This window comes from Pelobates fuscus, chromosome 6, assembly GCF_036172605.1.
Source record: "Pelobates fuscus isolate aPelFus1 chromosome 6, aPelFus1.pri, whole genome shotgun sequence".
NCBI classification, from domain to species: domain Eukaryota; kingdom Metazoa; phylum Chordata; class Amphibia; order Anura; family Pelobatidae; genus Pelobates; species Pelobates fuscus.
In genome coordinates this window covers 282,463,509-282,481,655 of record NC_086322.1, presented here as the reverse complement: position 1 = coordinate 282,481,655, position 18,147 = coordinate 282,463,509, and positions in this window count along the sequence as shown.

Sequence of the window (18,147 nt, the reverse complement as noted above, 5' to 3'; positions counted from 1 at the left end):
CCTATAATGGATTTGGTCTTGTCTGTGCCCTGGCAATTAATGTAATTAAAGGGACACTATAGTCACCAGAAAAACTACAGCTTGATGTAGTTGTTCTGGTGAGTATAGTCAGTCCCTGCAGGCTTTTTGCAGTCAACGCTGTATTTTCAGAGAAAAGACAGTGTTTACATGACACCTTTAGAGGCCACTGCTTAGATAGGCATCTAGAGGTGCTTCCTTGGGCAGTGCTGCACAGTGTTTTAATTGATTAAATGCTATGAGGAGATGCATATTGGCCAGGTGGTGTTTGGCTCTGCGCTTCCCCACCCAACAGCCTCCTTGGCTGAGATCAGTAGAATTTACAATCTCGGCCAATTCAATGCGTTCCTATGTGAAAAAATTGTGATTAGCTGAGAACATCACTTCTGATAAGAGGGAGGAGATTGACCTTCAATCCCCTTCAATGGTGACTTGCACTACAGCTGGAATGTACAGTTTTATACATAGTTGTTGAGAATTGTGTACGTTAACAATATTGGCACTCTTTCTTAATAAAACATTCTCAATCAAAATGAAAATATAATTGTACTTCTCCTATAAATTCGGCTAAGCAGATGTGAAATTTCACGGCCTGAGCACTTTTGATGAGTTCTTCTTTACGATTCCTTGAACTATGTGTTTTTTCCTATGTGGAAATGTACAAGATCACTTGTGACACCATATTTGCAATTGCACAAAGTCTGAAATCATGCTGATCATCAATTACTGCTGGACGTTAGCAAAACAGTTGACATTATAAAATATTAAGCAGAACTGACCCAGCATTGCATTTATTTTTTGTAAGCCTTGCATGTAGTCATGAAGTAAGTAGGTTTCTCACACCTCACAAAAAAACAGGTCACTTTTCTGAATCTGACAATGTCCAGATCAATCCAGTCTTATGGATCAAAATAGTCTTCTCCTGACAATTCGAATATTATTTAGCTGCCCATTTGACCAATATTGCTTTTAAGTGCATTACAGATATTTTTGGACCTAGACCTGTTCCTTTGGTGCAGGTAGGTGGAGAAGATCATTGGAATGTTAGAAATTCCCCAAGTATTGCAGTACAAAAATGGCCTTAGAGTCTGATTTGAGAAGCCCTGTTCTATCCAAAATTACATTTATTCTGAACACCATTCTTTGCAATTAGTATTTCCTGGCTAATCATGGCTGCATTTAAAAAGAAAAGTAAAACAAGGATTAGTTAGATTAAAAACAAAAGAAGGAAGGTATGTAGATGAGGATAAAGGTCTAGCTGACTGCCTCAATGAATATTTTTGTTCGGTATTTACAGCTGAAAATGAAGGAAAGGGACCTCCGTTAAAAAAAAGGATAAATGAGTCATTTATTACACGTGAGTTTACAGAGGAAGAGGTTCTATTTCAACTGTCAAAAGTAAAGACAAATAAGTCAATGGGACCTGATGGAATACACCCAAAGCTATTAAAAGAGCTTAGTGGTGTACTAGCAAAACCATTAACAGATTTATTTAACCAATAATTGTTAACAGGAGTAGTCCCAGAAGATTGGAAGTTAGCGAATGTTGTGTCCATTCACAAGAAAGGTAATAGGGAGGAGTCGGGCAACTATATGCCAGTAAGCCTTACTTCAGTAGTGGGGAAAGTGCTGGAAACCATGTTAAAGGATAGGATTGTTGAACATCTAAAAACACATGGATTTCAAGATCAGAGACAACATGGGTTTACTTCAGGGAGATCATGCCAAACTAATCTTATTGATTTTTTTGATTGGGTAACTAAAATTATAGATCAGGGTGGTGCAGTAGACATTGCTTACCTAGATTTCAGTAAGGCTTTTGACACTGTTGCACATAGAAGGCTTATCAATAAACTGCAATCTTTGAGTTTGGATTCCAATATTGTTGGATGGGTAAAGCAGTGGCTGAGTGACAGGCAACAGAGGGTTGTAGTCAATGGAGTATATTCGAAGCTTGGGCTTGTCCAGTGGGGTACCTCAGGGATCTGTACTTGGACCCATTCTCTTTAATATTTTTATTAGTGATATTGCAGAAGGTCTTGATGGTAAGGTGTGTCTTTTTGCGGATGATACTAAGATATGTAACAGGGTTGATGTTCCAGGAGGGATAAGCCAAATGGCAAATGATTTAGGTAAACTAGAAAAATGGTCAGAGTTGTGGCAACTGACATTTAATGTGGATAAGTGCACAATGCATCTTGGACGTAAAAACCCAAGGGCAGAGTACAGAATATTTGATAGAGTCCTAACCTCTGAGGAAAGGGATTTAGGGGTGATTATTTCTGAGGACTTAAAGGTAGGCAGACAATGTAATAGAGCAGCAGGAAATGCTAGCAGAATGCTTGGTTGTATAGGGAGAGGTATTAGCAGTAGAAAGAGGGAAGTGCTCATGCCATTGTACAGAACACTGGTGAGACCTCACTTGGAGTACTGTACACAGTACTGGAGACCATATCTTCAGAAGGATATTGATACCTTAGAGAGAGTTCAAAGAAGGGCTACTAAACTGGTTCATGGATTGCAGGATAAAACTTACCAGGAAAGGTTAAAGGATCTTAACATGTATAGCTTGGTGGAAAGACGAGATAGGGGGATAGGGACAAAGGTTTAAAAATAATATCAGGAAGTATTACTTTACTGAGAGGGTAGTGGATGCATGGAATAGCCTTCCAGCTGAAGTGGTAGAGGTTAACACAGTAAAGGAGTTTAAGCATGCGTGGGATAGGCATAAGGCTATCCTAACTATAAGATAATGCCAGGGACTAATGAAAGTATTTAGAAAACTGGGCAGACTAGATGGGCCGAATGGTTCTTATCTGCCGTCACATTCTATGTTTCTATGTTTCTATGTTAACATGTGGGTTTAGCTCCTCCCTCTAACCCTCAGGACAGGAAACACAAACAATCAAACAATTAAGCCTACCTTCCCCTAGTATATAAGGTACCCCAGTATCCTCCACACCTCAGTCTTTTCCTGTCCTCCTAGCCCTAGGACAGTTTATTTTTTTTTCAGTTTTTGTCTGAATATATATATTTTTTTGCTCACCTGACCATGTTTGATATGGTCTTGTCTCTGTGGAGGTCAGCCTCCCTCCTCAGAAAGCCCAGGCACATGTAGCCCAATCTCCATGGAGTTGGGAACCCCTGGGAGCCTGGGTGGTTAGTTCCACAGGCTGTGGGAATTCATGGATTGCAGGATAAAACTTACCAGGAAAGGTTAAAGGATCTTAACATGTATAGCTTGGTGGAAAGACGAGATAGGGGGGATAGGGACAAAGGTTTAAAAATAATATCAGGAAGTATTACTTTACTGAGAGGGTAGTGGATGCATGGAATAGCCTTCCAGCTGAAGTGGTAGAGGTTAACACAGTAAAGGAGTTTAAGCATGCGTGGGATAGGCATAAGGCTATCCTAACTATAAGATAATGCCAGGGACTAATGAAAGTATTTAGAAAACTGGGCAGACTAGATGGGCCGAATGGTTCTTATCTGCCGTCACATTCTATGTTTCTATGTTTCTATGTTAACATGTGGGTTTAGCTCCTCCCTCTAACCCTCAGGACAGGAAACACAAACAATCAAACAATTAAGCCTACCTTCCCCTAGTATATAAGGTACCCCAGTATCCTCCACACCTCAGTCTTTTCCTGTCCTCCTAGCCCTAGGACAGTTTATTTTTTTTTCAGTTTTTGTCTGAATATATATATTTTTTTGCTCACCTGACCATGTTTGATATGGTCTTGTCTCTGTGGAGGTCAGCCTCCCTCCTCAGGAAGCCCAGGCACATGTAGCCCAATCTCCATGGAGTTGGGAACCCCTGGGAGCCTGGGTGGTTAGTTCCACAGGCTGTGGGAATCCTCTGGCGTCCTGTGTGTGATACAGACCTCGATCAGACAATCAGCATGACGGTAAGACGCTCGCGCATGCGCAATGCGTCCGACTGGACTCAGAGTGAATTTTGCCCATATCCAAAATGGCGGTTTCGCGATCTCGCGACTAAGTGCGCATGTGCGATCCTTTAAAGGGGCAGAGCGGGAAATTTGAAATGGCGGTATTTAGACTAAAAAACGCTCGTTTTCGTTCCCTTCAAAGATACAGTGCTCTAGTAGACTGTTATTAAAGCTCTGCAGGTAAGTGAATTACTTTTTTTTTTTTACAAAGCTTCATAATATTGGGCTGGGAATACATTATCTTTTTTTTTTAATGTTCTTAGCCCTACAGTCAGTATGGATCCATCATCCCCTTCTGCAAAATCAACGAGATCTGCAATAGGTCATAGGTGAGCAATATTTTTATTTTTAATTTTCTTCACGTTACTAAAAAGAGTGCATAGAGGGTACAGTCTTATGACTTCTGTATCTGTCCCAGATCCCCATCGAGGAGAAGGGAGAAACCGGCAACCTGCCCTGGATGTGGAGCAAGGCCTATGGATAACTGCAGGCTCTGCAGAAGATGCTTAGCCATGGTCGCAGGAGAATCTGATCGCCAGAAGTCACCGCAAGCCTCTACCTCCTCAGCCAAAGATATGGCTTACTGGATTAAGCAAGCGGTGGTGGAGGGAATTGCTGAATCTCACAAGAATAAGAGATCAAGAGGTGAGACCTGTGGCATGGATTCAGATCAGTCTGAAGATTAATACAGACAGCCTTCAGCTTACCTGGATTTAGAGCAAATCTCTTCCAGTGAAGAGGAGTATATGGAACAACCTTGCTCCTTGGACTCCAAAGCTATGGAGCATTTGATTATGGCTGTTAGAAGGACATTGGATTTGCCGGAAGAGGCCAAAGAATGTTCAGCTTCTGACAGACACTTTGGATATTTGCATAAGAAAAGGCCTTCCTTCCCAGTTCACAGCTCTATTAAAGACCTGATGAAGAACGAGTGGCAAATTCCTAGTAAAAGAATTACTAGTCAAGGAAGGCTTTCAAAGTTATACCCGATCAAAGAGGAGGATTCCAGATTGTGGATTACGGTCCCTAAAGTTGATGCTCCTATCAGTAAGGTTGCTAAAAGATCTACGCTTCCGATTGATAGCAATGCTTCCCTTAAGGAGCCCATGGATAAAAGGATTGACGCTGATTTATCTAAAGCGTTCATGACAGCGGGTTTAGGTTGCCATCCGGCTGTATCCATTTCTGCTTTGTCTAGAGCCATGCGTTCCTGGTTGCTTGACTTGGAGGATGACATCGATAAAGGTGTTAGTAGACGTCAGATGGCGGAATCCTTAAGAGATATCAAACTCGCCAGTGACTGGCTTTTGGAATCCTCCACTGACCTCATTAGAATTCTTTATAAGGTTATGGCTCATTCAGTCACCGCTAGAAGGGCGCTTTGGCTGAGGTCCTGGGGGGCAGACCTTTCCTCTAAGAATAATTTATGCTCACTTCCCTTTATGGGAGAAGTGCTTTTTGGGAAACCGCCGGACGAAGCTATTAAAAAAGCGGCCGAGGTTAAACAGATCATGCTGCCACAAGATAGACGTCCTAAGAGACCTAATTTTGACCGCAGACCTTTTAGAGATCAAGGCTACTTTAGGGAAAGTAAGACCTACAGACCGGGCAGAGAATTCTTGAGGCATTCCAATTGGAAGAGCGGCCAGAATGTAAAATCCTCTAGGGTCAAGACGCAGACTTCTTCCTTTCGCCCCAACAAGCAATTCTGAAGGTGGCTTACTCCAGGCTCCTCGAGTGGGAGCACGTCTTTCATTCTTTCAGAGGGCCTGGGAAATCATTCCAGATGCTTGGGTAAGATCCATTATCAGCGGAGGTTATCATCTGGAATTCTAAGAATATCCGCCTCCACCAAGGTTTATTCGCACAAGGCTTCCTGCCAACATCCAAAAAAGTGAGATTCTGAATCTTTATGTCTACAATCTTCTTATGGAAAAAGCCATCGTACCTGTACCCATAAGAGAAAGATTCCAGGGTTATTATTCTCCCCTGTTTTTGGTCAAGAAGCCGGAAGGAAAATGGAGACCTATTCTAGACCTCCACCAGCTCAACCTTTATCTGAGAGTCAGAAGATTTCGCATGGAATCCATTCGCTCCATCATTCCTGTTGTTCATCACCAAGATTGGATGATATCAGTAGATCTCAGGGATGCCTATTTTTATGTCCCTATCACGATCGCCCATCAAAAGTTTCTCAGGTTTTGTGTCCGGAAGGAACACTTTCAATTTCAGGCCCTTCCGTTTGGTATAAGTACGGCCCCAAGGACCTTCTCGAAGGTTCTGGTCACCATCATTGCCTTACTCAGAAAAGAAGGTGTAGCGGTGTTTCACTACCTGGACGACATCCTGGTAGTGGCCCCGGATTAATATTACAACACAGACGACTAGTCCTCGACACTCTATCTCATTTCGGCTGGCTCATCAATTACGAGAAGAGTCACTTGCATCCTTCAAGAGAACTTCCTGGGAGCAAATTCCTGGGAGCAAATTTCAATACAGACACGGCGATTGTATCCCTCGCACACGACAGAAAGATCATACTGCAAGATCGGATAAGGGACTTCAGACTGAAGACTTCAGCCTCGGCAAGAGAGTTTATGAGGCTCCTGGGGACTATTTCCTCCACAATAGAGCTTGTCAGGTGGGCTCAGTGGACCCTTCGCCCTCTTCAGCAATTTTTTCTGAAAAATTTCAGGACCAGCTCGAGAGATTGGGAGATACTGATTCGCATTCCTTTGGTTCTGAAACGGAAGCTCCTTTGGTGGATGTCGTGGGAAAATATCTCCCGAGGGTTCCCCTTGCGGGAAATAGATTGGGTGGTCATTACGACGTATGCCAGTCTGACAGGTTGGGGGGCGCATTTAGGCAATCGATTTTTTTTCAAGCAAAATGGCCTCCGAAAACTCAATGCTTGCCTTCCAACATCAGAGAACTAAGAGCTACTTTCCTGGCCCTTCTTCATTTTCAACATGTCATCAGGCATTGCTGGGTCAAGTTGAGAGTGGGCAACAAAGCAGCTGCTGCCTACATAAACCATCAAGGCGGAACAAGGAGTGTAGCCCTGATGAGAGAGATGGTTCCCATTATGACCTGGGCTCAGAGTCATGTGGAGGGCCTGTGTGCCGCCTATCTCCCAGGGAAGGAGAATGTATTAGCGGATTTCCTCAGCAAACACCTGATAGAAGCTTCAGAATGGCAACTTTCCAGGAGGTTCTTCACCCAGTTGGTCCAGAAGTGGGGTCTTCCCCAAGTAGACCTCATGGCGACCATTCGGAATGCGCAGGTCCCATGCTTTGTGTCGAGGAGATACCATCCAAAGGCGGTTGCTCAAGATGCTCTATCCATCAATTGGGTGTTCAATCTGGCTTATGTCTTTCCTCCGATTCCCCTCATACATGCTTGTGGCGAAACCAACCTCGCCACTGGGCCCTGGAGAAGCCTGTTTGCTAGCCTCCTACCTGCTGACTATGGCCCCTGGGTTATTTGGGGCATATTGTACTGTATATTGCTGCTACTGGCCCTTTTAACAGCATCTATGGACATATTGGGACTTTTGGGACTACTGTCCCTTTAAGACTGTGATACATATTCTAGTGTACTGCCTGTAATATTATATGTGTATTTGTGTGTTAAGTTTAACCTGGGATATGTATGCAGCATTCATCTGATTGTTCGGTAGAATCACTCCATTTATTATATTGAGTGAAACTACCGAACAACCAGACCACCCAGGAATAAGTGTGCCTCCAATTACAGTTTGCAACAATGTTGCAAACGGGTAATTGGCAATCAGTGTAATGTATTCTGTGTCCTCTGGGTGGCCGCCATTCGGGAAACAAACACGTGGCGGCGGCCATCTTAAACTACCGAACAGCGGTGTTTTGCCGTCGAGTGTCTGGAACTAAAATCGGACACTTGACTAGGCAAACACCGCTGAGACCTCCATACTTCCAGAAATTCGTATAGAAACTACCGAATGACCCGCCGTTCGGTAGAAAGAACCCCTCAAACAAGGGAATTCATTCAAACCCTCTCCAGGCTCTATAACACAGGCAATTCGCCTGTTTTCATTCCCTTGTTTGTGACCGACCGCAGGGCCAAAATGCATGGAACTGTTTTCGGATACTTTACCCATGCGGTCGGTCAAATCTTTGGAACCCCATATCTCCCGAACCGTTTATCCGAATGAACTGATTTTTGGATATGTTGTCCCCCTGAATAAGGGCTGTCCAGCGATGCTGGATTTAAAGGTGTACCCCCTGGTTTTGGGGTACATCCAGAACTTGGCTGAAAAGGTGTACCGGATAATTGGGTTTAATGTTATCTGAGGGGAGGGGATGTGTGGGCTGAACCATGTATGTGATTGGTTATGTTATGCCTCCCCCTGGGTGTGGACTGTATGTGTATTATTGTAATAAAAGCCAGGCTGGATGAGCCAGTCGAGAGTTCCTGTTTTAACCTCAAAGTGATGTGTCGTCTCATTATTGGGGGAAGGATTTATTGTATGCTGTTCCAGTTGACTGCTAGGGGTACAAGCCTATTCGTATGGTTCCTATTCAATGGTCTACAGCATTCATACGCTTGGGAGAATTTAAAGGTTTCTTGGATTCGGTGATTATGGTGTCTGCCAGAGTGCTTGGAGTCCTCAGGAAGCACTAGGAGCATCCATTAACGGAGGTACTCAGTCGGGGTGCCAGGTGATCCGTTACATTGGTGGCAAGCGGTGGGATGGCGTCCTAGTGCGAGGAGAAGCAGCTCAGAGACACTGGTAACGTTTGGAATTACAAATTGAGGGCAACGCTAGTATCCGTACAGCGCCCCTGGCTACAGCAGGATGGAATCAGCTAGTTTTCGGACAGCGTTCCATGATGAGGAGGAGGAGGCGGCCGCGGACTACAGGGATGCAGACAGAAAGGAAGTCTGGTATGATGCCCTGGAAGACGCCCAGTGGCGGCGAGGTGAGAGTCTCCCCAGTGATGAGCAGCGGCTACAGAAGCGTGTGGCAATGCGCATGTATCTATTGGGAGAGCAGCCCCATGATGAGTGGGTGACAAGACTAGAGACCCTGGTATGGCGAGAGATCTGGCTAGACAACGCATACCAGGCCCTCTGGTGGCATACCATTCGACTTACCCCCTGGACGGCCGAGCACGACTTACCGGAGGGGGATGATTATGATGGCCCGGGTTTATTATGAGATGCCTTGGAGGACGACATTGATCTTGGCAGCACGGAGGGGTCTAGGTTTTGGGACATCTACGACTACCGGATGGGCATGTATGTCTGGGCTGACGAATGCGAGGTGAGCAAAGACATGACCCACCTGGTAACAAGGGAGTGGGAGCTGGAGCAGGACTACCAACACCTGCTCAGCTTCGTGCAGCTCCAACCTACCCGACAAGCAGAACCAGACCTCATAGACTGGTCCTGGAGAGACCCACAGATGGCAGGTGGAGATGGGATCGAGGTCTCTCTACTGGCCCTACAGGGATGCTGGGCAGTCGGCCCAGATCCCCAGCGGCAGGTTACAGTTCAGAGAGAGGAGCTTGTTACACCCTCTCTCCAGCGGCAGCCTAACCCACCAAGGGGAGACAGTAAACCCCTCACCAGCGCAGATGGGACCGTGGTCTCTGCGCCCTGCCTACAGGGAGTACAGAGGGTCAGCCCTGCTCCCCAGCTGCTGAAAGTGTGTAAGGGAGAGGAGTTTGTTACCCCCTCTCCCCAGCGGCAGCTTAGCACACCAAGGGGAGACAGTAAACCCCTCACCAGCGCAGATGGGACCGTGGTCTCTGCGCCCTGCCTACAGGGAGTACAGAGGGTCAGCCCTGCTCCCCAGCTGCTGAAAGTGTGTAAGGGAGAGGAGTTTGTTACCCCCTCTCCCCAGCGGCAGCTTAGCACACCAAGGGGAGACAGTAAGCCCCACACCAGTGCAGATGGGACCGTGGTCTCTGCGCCCGAGTTACAGGGGGCAGAGGTAGTGGGTCCAACCCCCCAGCAGCAGCGTGATTTATTGGGAATTGGGAGCCCAGTCTCCACTCCCCAGCGGCAGTGTGATTTGTTGGGAATTGGGAGCCCAGTCTCCATTCCCCAGCGGCAGTGTGAATTGCAGGGAATTGGGAGCCCAGTCCCCATTCCCCAGCGGCAGGCTGAGTTACAGGGGGCAGAGGTAGTTGGTCCTACCCCCCAGCAGCAGAGTGATATGCCGGGAAGGCAGTGTGAAGTGCAGGGAGAGGAGAGCAGCGTCCTCCCTCCCCAGCGGAAGGCTGAGTTACAGGGGGCAGAGGTAGTTGGTCCTACCCCCCAGCAGCAGCGTGATTTTTTGGGAATAGAGAGCCCAGTCTCTATTCCCCAGCAGCAGGACACTGAATTGGGAGGAGAGACAGTCGGTCTCCCTCCACAAAGACTGAAAGTAGGCATGGGAGAGGAGATTGTTACCACCTCTCCCCAGCGGCGGATCATCAATGGGCAGAGTGTTCTAATGGGAGAGGAGCTGGTTACCACCTCTCCCCAGCGGCAGCTTAATGTACCAGGGGGAGACTGTAAGCCCCACACCTGTGCAGATGGGACCGTGGTCTCTGCACTTCCAGCACAGGGGGTAGGGACGGTCGGTCCTGCCCCCCCACAACAGGGCTGTTTAGCCAAAGGGGAGACAGTCTGTCTCCAGCAGCAGAGCTGTGTAACTCAAGGGGAGACAGTCGGTCTCCAGCAGCAGAGCTGCGCAGCTAAAGGGGAGACAGTCGGTCTCCAGCAACCAGGCTCCACCCAGACTACTCCCGTAGTAGTGCTGGCACCAGGGCAGAGTACCGCTGGTCTCTGCCCACTCAGCAACCCACCAAAACAGCCTACCAGTCCCACACACAGCCGGGGTGAGGCACCTGGACCTGGACAAGTTTTTCCATTACTCAGGTGTAGTGACCATTTATTGCGGGTGGGCTGTACTGCTGGTTCTGTCTTGTGGGTGGGCTGCTGGACTAACAAGGGCACTGACCGGCAAGAGGTCAGGTACCCTGTTAGTCTGTTTGGAAAAGGGGAGAAATGTGGCGAAACCAACCTCGCCACTGGGCCCTGGAGAAGCCTGTTTGCTAGCCTCCTACCTGCTGACTATGGCCCCTGGGTTATTTGGGGCATATTGTACTGTATATTGCTGCTACTGGCCCTTTTAACAGCATCTATGGACATATTGGGACTTTTGGGACTACTGTCCCTTTAAGACTGTGATACATATTCTAGTGTACTGCCTGTAATATTATATGTGTATTTGTGTGTTAAGTTTAACCTGGGATATGTATGCAGCATTCATCTGATTGTTCGGTAGAATCACTCCATTTATTATATTGAGTGAAACTACCGAACAACCAGACCACCCAGGAATAAGTGTGCCTCCAATTACAGTTTGCAACAATGTTGCAAACGGGTAATTGGCAATCAGTGTAATGTATTCTGTGTCCTCTGGGTGGCCGCCATTCGGGAAACAAACACGTGGCGGCGGCCATCTTAAACTACCGAACAGCGGTGTTTTGCCGTCGAGTGTCTGGAACTAAAATCGGACACTTGACTAGGCAAACACCGCTGAGACCTCCATACTTCCAGAAATTCGTATAGAAACTACCGAATGACCCGCCGTTCGGTAGAAAGAACCCCTCAAACAAGGGAATTCATTCAAACCCTCTCCAGGCTCTATAACACAGGCAATTCGCCTGTTTTCATTCCCTTGTTTGTGACCGACCGCAGGGCCAAAATGCATGGAACTGTTTTCGGATACTTTACCCATGCGGTCGGTCAAATCTTTGGAACCCCATATCTCCCGAACCGTTTATCCGAATGAACTGATTTTTGGATATGTTGTCCCCCTGAATAAGGGCTGTCCAGCGATGCTGGATTTAAAGGTGTACCCCCTGGTTTTGGGGTACATCCAGAACTTGGCTGAAAAGGTGTACCGGATAATTGGGTTTAATGTTATCTGAGGGGAGGGGATGTGTGGGCTGAACCATGTATGTGATTGGTTATTTTATGCCTCCCCCTGGGTGTGGACTGTATGTGTATTATTGTAATAAAAGCCAGGCTGGATGAGCCAGTCGAGAGTTCCTGTTTTAACCTCAAAGTGATGTGTCGTCTCATTATTGGGGGAAGGATTTATTGTATGCTGTTCCAGTTGACTGCTAGGGGTACAAGCCTATTCGTATGGTTCCTATTCAATGGTCTACAGCATTCATACGCTTGGGAGAATTTAAAGGTTTCTTGGATTCGGTGATTATGGTGTCTGCCAGAGTGCTTGGAGTCCTCAGGAAGCACTAGGAGCATCCATTAACGGAGGTACTCAGTCGGGGTGCCAGGTGATCCGTTACAATGCTGTTCTGAGAAAGATCTCCAAGGAACATTGCAAGGTGATAGCTGTCCTTCCCTTCTGGCCTCGTCGCCCTTGGTTTCCCCTGTTACAGAGGTTATCGATAGACCTGCCTTGGGAACTTCCAGTCTCAGAAGACCTGCTGATTCAGGGTCCAGTGTTTCATCCGGAGCCTCACAAATTCAGGCTCCATGCATGGCTATTGAGAGGAAGTCTCTAGTTGAACATGGCCTTTCGGACCAGGTTATCTTAACCCTGTTACGTTCCAGGAATCCTTCTACTTCTTCTACTTACCATAAAGTATGGGAAGCCTTTGCACGATGGGGTAATTCCACGGTTCAAGATTTAGGTTCCCCTTCCGTGTCTCAGGTTTTGGGTTTCCTACAAGCAGGCCTGGAGAGAGGCCTTCAACTTAACACGCTTAAAGTGCACTGCTCGGCTCTTTGGCTCTTTCTGGTGTTCGTTGGGCATTAAATCCTATTGTAATTCGATTCTTCAAAGCAGTCTTTAGGATTAGACCTCCTATCAAGGGATTCTCGGCTCCTTGGAATCTGCCTCTGGTTTTGTAGGCCTTGACGGAACATCCCTTCAAACCTATTGATGAGGTCCCTATGCAGGTTCTTTCTCTAAAGACCCTGTTGTTGCTGGCCTTGGTATCTGCTAGGAGAATGTCAGATATTAGAGCACTGTCATCTGAGGAACCGTTCACTACCTTCTTTGATGATAGAGTTGTGCTACGGCCTAGACCTGAGTTCCTTCCTAAGGTTGTTACATCCTTCCACCTGAATCAAGAGATTGTCCTGCCGGAGTATTTTCAAGAGCCATCATCTCCTGAAGAAGAAAGGTGCCATACGCTAGACCTGAGGAGGTGTCTTTCCACATATATTGGTCGCTCAGCTAATTGGAAAAAGTCTCCCCAATTGTTTGTGATACCTTGGGGTTCTCGTAAAGGTGAAGCAGCCTCTGTCGCTACCCTTCGTTCCTGGACTGTTCAGGCTATTTCTAGAGCTTACAGAACGAAACAGGTTCCAGTTCCCAAGGACATCAAGGCACATTCCACAAGGTCCATTGCTACTTCATGGGCTGCAGAGTCAGGAGTTCCTGCAGAGAGCATCTGTAAAGCTGTCATCTTTGAAGACCTTTGTACGTCACTACAGAGTGGATGTCTCTTCTCATTCCCATTCAGAGTTTGGCCTATCAGTCTTGAACTCTTTTAAGCCTTAAGTGGATATTAAACAATTTTTGTAGCATGACTTACCCTCCCTGAGTGGTTATTGCTTTGGGAATCCCATATGTTAAATGCTGCCATGATTAGCCAGGAATAGAGAAAATTTATTGATACTTACCGTAATTTTCTTTTCCTGGCTATTATTCATGGCAGCATTGGTCTCCCACCCTCTCTTGGTTTATTTGTCTTGTTACTGGACTGAGGTGTGGAGGATACTGGGGTACCTTATATACTAGGGGAAGGTAGGCTTAATTGTTTGATTGTTTGTGTTTCCTGTCCTGAGGGTTAGAGGGAGGAGCTAAACCCATATGTTAAATGCTGCCATGAATAATAGCCAGGAAAAGAAAATTACGGTAAGTATCAATACATTTTCTCTAATCATTACTGCGTGTGGGGAAAAGCATAGTCATTTTTTAATTCTTTATGGATTCAGCCAATCAGTTTCAAAGTGGTTTTGTGACACAAATGTTTTTCATAAACCAGTAAATTAACATTTTTATTTATTTATTTTTTAAATTTGAAGCGTCAACTTTAAAAAAAGTTATTGGAAATCAGTTTGATGCAAATGTATCTCTATTGTCAGGACTCAACCTGGCTGTGAGTGGTACCCCAAAATGGCAGACCGCGTCACCCACACATTCACATGAAGCCACAGGTAAATGTCAATAGCACAATGTACAGAACCAGCCGCTGCCTTGGGTGACATGGAAGACTTCGGTAGACACTAATGATACAGACAACCGTAAACCAGATAACCACAGAAAATAATGTCACAATCCCTATAGAACCTCCCGAATGTCAGACATCTTTCAAACATTTGTGCCTTAGATTTAATGTGTCAATTTTCTTCATAAACATATTTAAAGGGAAACTCCAGTGCCAGGAAAACAATCCGTTTTCCTGGCACTGCAGGTCCTCTCTCCCTCCCACCTCCCACTGGAAACCCCTGCGATATGGAGGAGCACTGCAGGAGAACCAGTGTGATATGGTGCAGATTTATGATGCGATATGGAGGAGCAGTGCAGGAGAACCAGTGTGGTATGGTGTAATATGGAGGAGCAGTGCAGGAGAACCAGTGTGGCATGGTGTAATATGGAGGAGCAGTGCAGGACAACCAATGTGATATGATGCAGATTTATGATGCGATATGGAGGAGCACTGCAGGAGAACCAGTGTAATATGGTGAAGATGTTTGGTGTAATATGGAGGAGCACTGCAGGAGAACCAGGTGAAGATTTTTGGTGAAGATTTTCGGTGTTATATGGAGGAGCAGTGCAGGAGAACCAATGTGACATAGTGCAGATTTATGATGCGATATGGTGGAGCAGTGCAGGAGAACCGTTGTGATATGGTGCTGGCTTTTGGTGTAACCAGTTTACCATTTGAAGGAGCAGTGTAATATTGTGCAATGAAGTGTTACTAGTAAATAATTTGCACGTATATCTGTGGTTAACTGTTAAAGTAACTGGAATTCATTTCTTTATTCACTGACTTTGCATTTCCATTTCCTCTTTTTACCACAATAACTGTTTTTCAGCTTGTTGTTTTGCAATTAAGTAATCAGAAATGAAAATAAATTAAATACAATATTTTGAATACTCCCGGGGTTATTCACTAGATAACATGAATTGTCAGAAATTCTCCTGTAAATTACAGATTTTAGAACCTCCTACGCCCATTTATTTTATTTTATTTTTGTTCTTCCTTATAGTTCTCTATCTGCTTGTGATGTTATTGTTTCCATGAGTCATGTTTATTTCTTAACCAACTTGTGTAATAAACTTTTAAGGTGAACTTAAACCTCTCCTTTTTTCACCGTTAACTTTTGGAACTACACCAATATATGTTTAGTAAATGGTTAATACCCTTTGCTACGAAACTGTTAAATATTTAATAAATTGCTAGCAATCCACCGTGGACCTTTTTTTTTTTTTTTTATCAATTTCCAGATAAAACCTTTATTTATTGTTAGATTCAACAATGAAACATATATTGTGCTAAACAAAACATTAAGTAATAAAAGTACACAGAAAATGAATAGTAAATTCAAGTGAAAGAATGAGTACCATCCCCTTTTCTTTACCTACTAAAGTGAAAGGATGAGTCTATAGTGATAGCAGCTATAAAATGAACGATTCGTTGATCCAGAAATCCTTAGCAGTAAAATCATACTAGGTGATGTCATGCTGTGATGTCATAGACATAACTGCTGATGTAACTGCCTGAACATTTTATTTCTTCCCAGTTATAACTAAGGCCTTGACTAAGTATCACCTAGATTCATGGTTTTTCCTACCTTCTCAATGGCATAGAGATCTCTGCCTCGCTTGCATGTGTCTGAAGACTTGGAGCTGGACTACCCTCAATCTGATCTCAACAAGGAGGTTCTAGCAGGGGGCAATATATTTTGCGCAGCTACTCGTATAATCATTAGGAAAAATTGGTGCGTCTAAAACAGGGATTTGAACCATTGCGTGCGCTGCTTTGGGTGGGTTGCAAATAAGGGAGCAAGGGAATTGTCTACTGTACATCTTTTTTCAGGTATCGGTATCATCTATCAAACTCTGTTTCATCTTTCTATCTGCCTATCTATCTATGTTTGTCTGTCTGTGTGTATGTTTGTCTGTCTGTGAATCTGCTTTAGTAATCTTTTCATCTGTATATCTGCCTGTCTGTCTGTCTATCTGTGTCTATGTCTGTCTGTCTCTCTGCGAAGTTAAATAGTTTATAAAAAAAAAAAGCCAGCCCTACATCTATAGAATGGTCTGTATTTGCATTTTAATGCCCAGAGGTGAGGGTAGTCCTTCAAGCCATGGTTCCCCAGAGGTTTTCTCCACAGGAGGTTATTCCTTTCCTGAGTGCTGAAGGATGACTCTTCGTAAGTCCAGAGGTTGCCCACATCTTGGCTGTTTGCTGGTCAAATTTATATTATTAGGGGGGCGGAGCCTGACTGCTGAGGTGGATGGTCGCAGGCTGCCCGAGCTCCGGGCCCAAGACCAAAAAACTGACTGACTAACGAGCAAAAATCATAACATAACGCTTCACAATTCCACTGGATACCCGTGAACGACCCGGGAACACGATGCGTGTGGTAATCCCGCCAGTGGTCAGCAGCTTCATAACAATGCAACCACGCAGCCTGTGGGAGACCGATACGGGAAGAGACGGCCGCTCTTCCTGCACAAAGGTCGACTATGGAGCCCGTAATCGCTCCCACCCTCCCCCCTATGGACTGGTGGGGGTCATCCCGGTACCCCCCAAAGCGCAGATGAACCCGTCCAGCATCCACCGGAGGGGCCCTGCAAAATCGGAGTCCCATGTGGAGAGAGCCAAGATGGCTGCCGAATCGAGACTCAGTTCACTTCAAACTCCCAAGAAGTGGGCCACCCAGAAGGACAGCATCGTACAAGCCTTCGACAAATTCTGGGCAAAATTCCGGGAGCTGACCCTACGGGGTGAGGCACAGTGTGCCGGGGCAAAATCGACCCAAAGCAAACCACAGACTGACGCACTCCCAAGCTGGACTACAGTTAAGCAACCTACAAGACGGCTGGAGAGAATGCAGAAGCATCGCTTACCAAACCTGCTTCGGGCTCCCGCTGGCAGCACTCCCGGTTGCACGGCATCATGGAACCATCAGGCCGATCGTCACCGACCACCCAAGCAGAAGCCCGGTGACTCAGGGGAGATACCACAGGAGAAACGGCGCAAGAAGCAACCAATACAACGTCGGAACACTGGGAAAGTTCCTGCACAGCAAGTCCAGTGGCGGTATACGAGGCAAGCACGGAGACAAGCCCCTGAGAAAGCACGCAGCTGGCATTACCTAGCCACGACATGGAGGCTCATAAGGGCCGGAAAGGCCCCTTACACCAGCCATCCAAAATGGGCCAACAGCTTCCAAACCACGGGCGTAGGATAAAAGAGGACTAGACATGGATCATTGCCCACCAATTGAACACATTTTGGGTCACAGAACTGCTGCCATAATCGTCGATAATAACTTTAGACCTGTTGTCTTACATTCTACTTTTATCTATGAGGCTGGAGGTATACCAGTACAATCAGAAATGACTAGCACCCATCCGATGGTAACATTTCCATTAACCCCTTAAGGACCAAACTTCTGCAATAAAAGGGAATCATGACATGTCACACATGTCATGTGTCCTTAAGGGGTTAAGGAGTGCGACTTAATCTTATAGACACAACGCTATCCTACACTTACACTGTATATCAACTCACCACAAGCGCACTCACTATCTCTGCCATGTAAGTCTAGCACTTCTATCTACCATACCTCCACCATGACTAGATACAGCACTAGACATAACAATCTCTCTTTGCCTCCCTTAGCAAAATGCATGATTATTACCAATGGTCAGCTAATATAGCATGTTTAATTTTACACTCACTGCAGAAGAACCAAAAGCGTAGTAAATTATACTTGTCTCTACTACCTATATTTTAAAATGTGCCAGTACCTCAATGCCATATCTGTGACTTAACGTGTTTTCAATGTACTTACATATGCTGTTGTGGCATCGCAAGATGTTTTCGTTACCCCATGCACAATCAAAAATAAAGAATGAAGAAAAAAAAAAAAT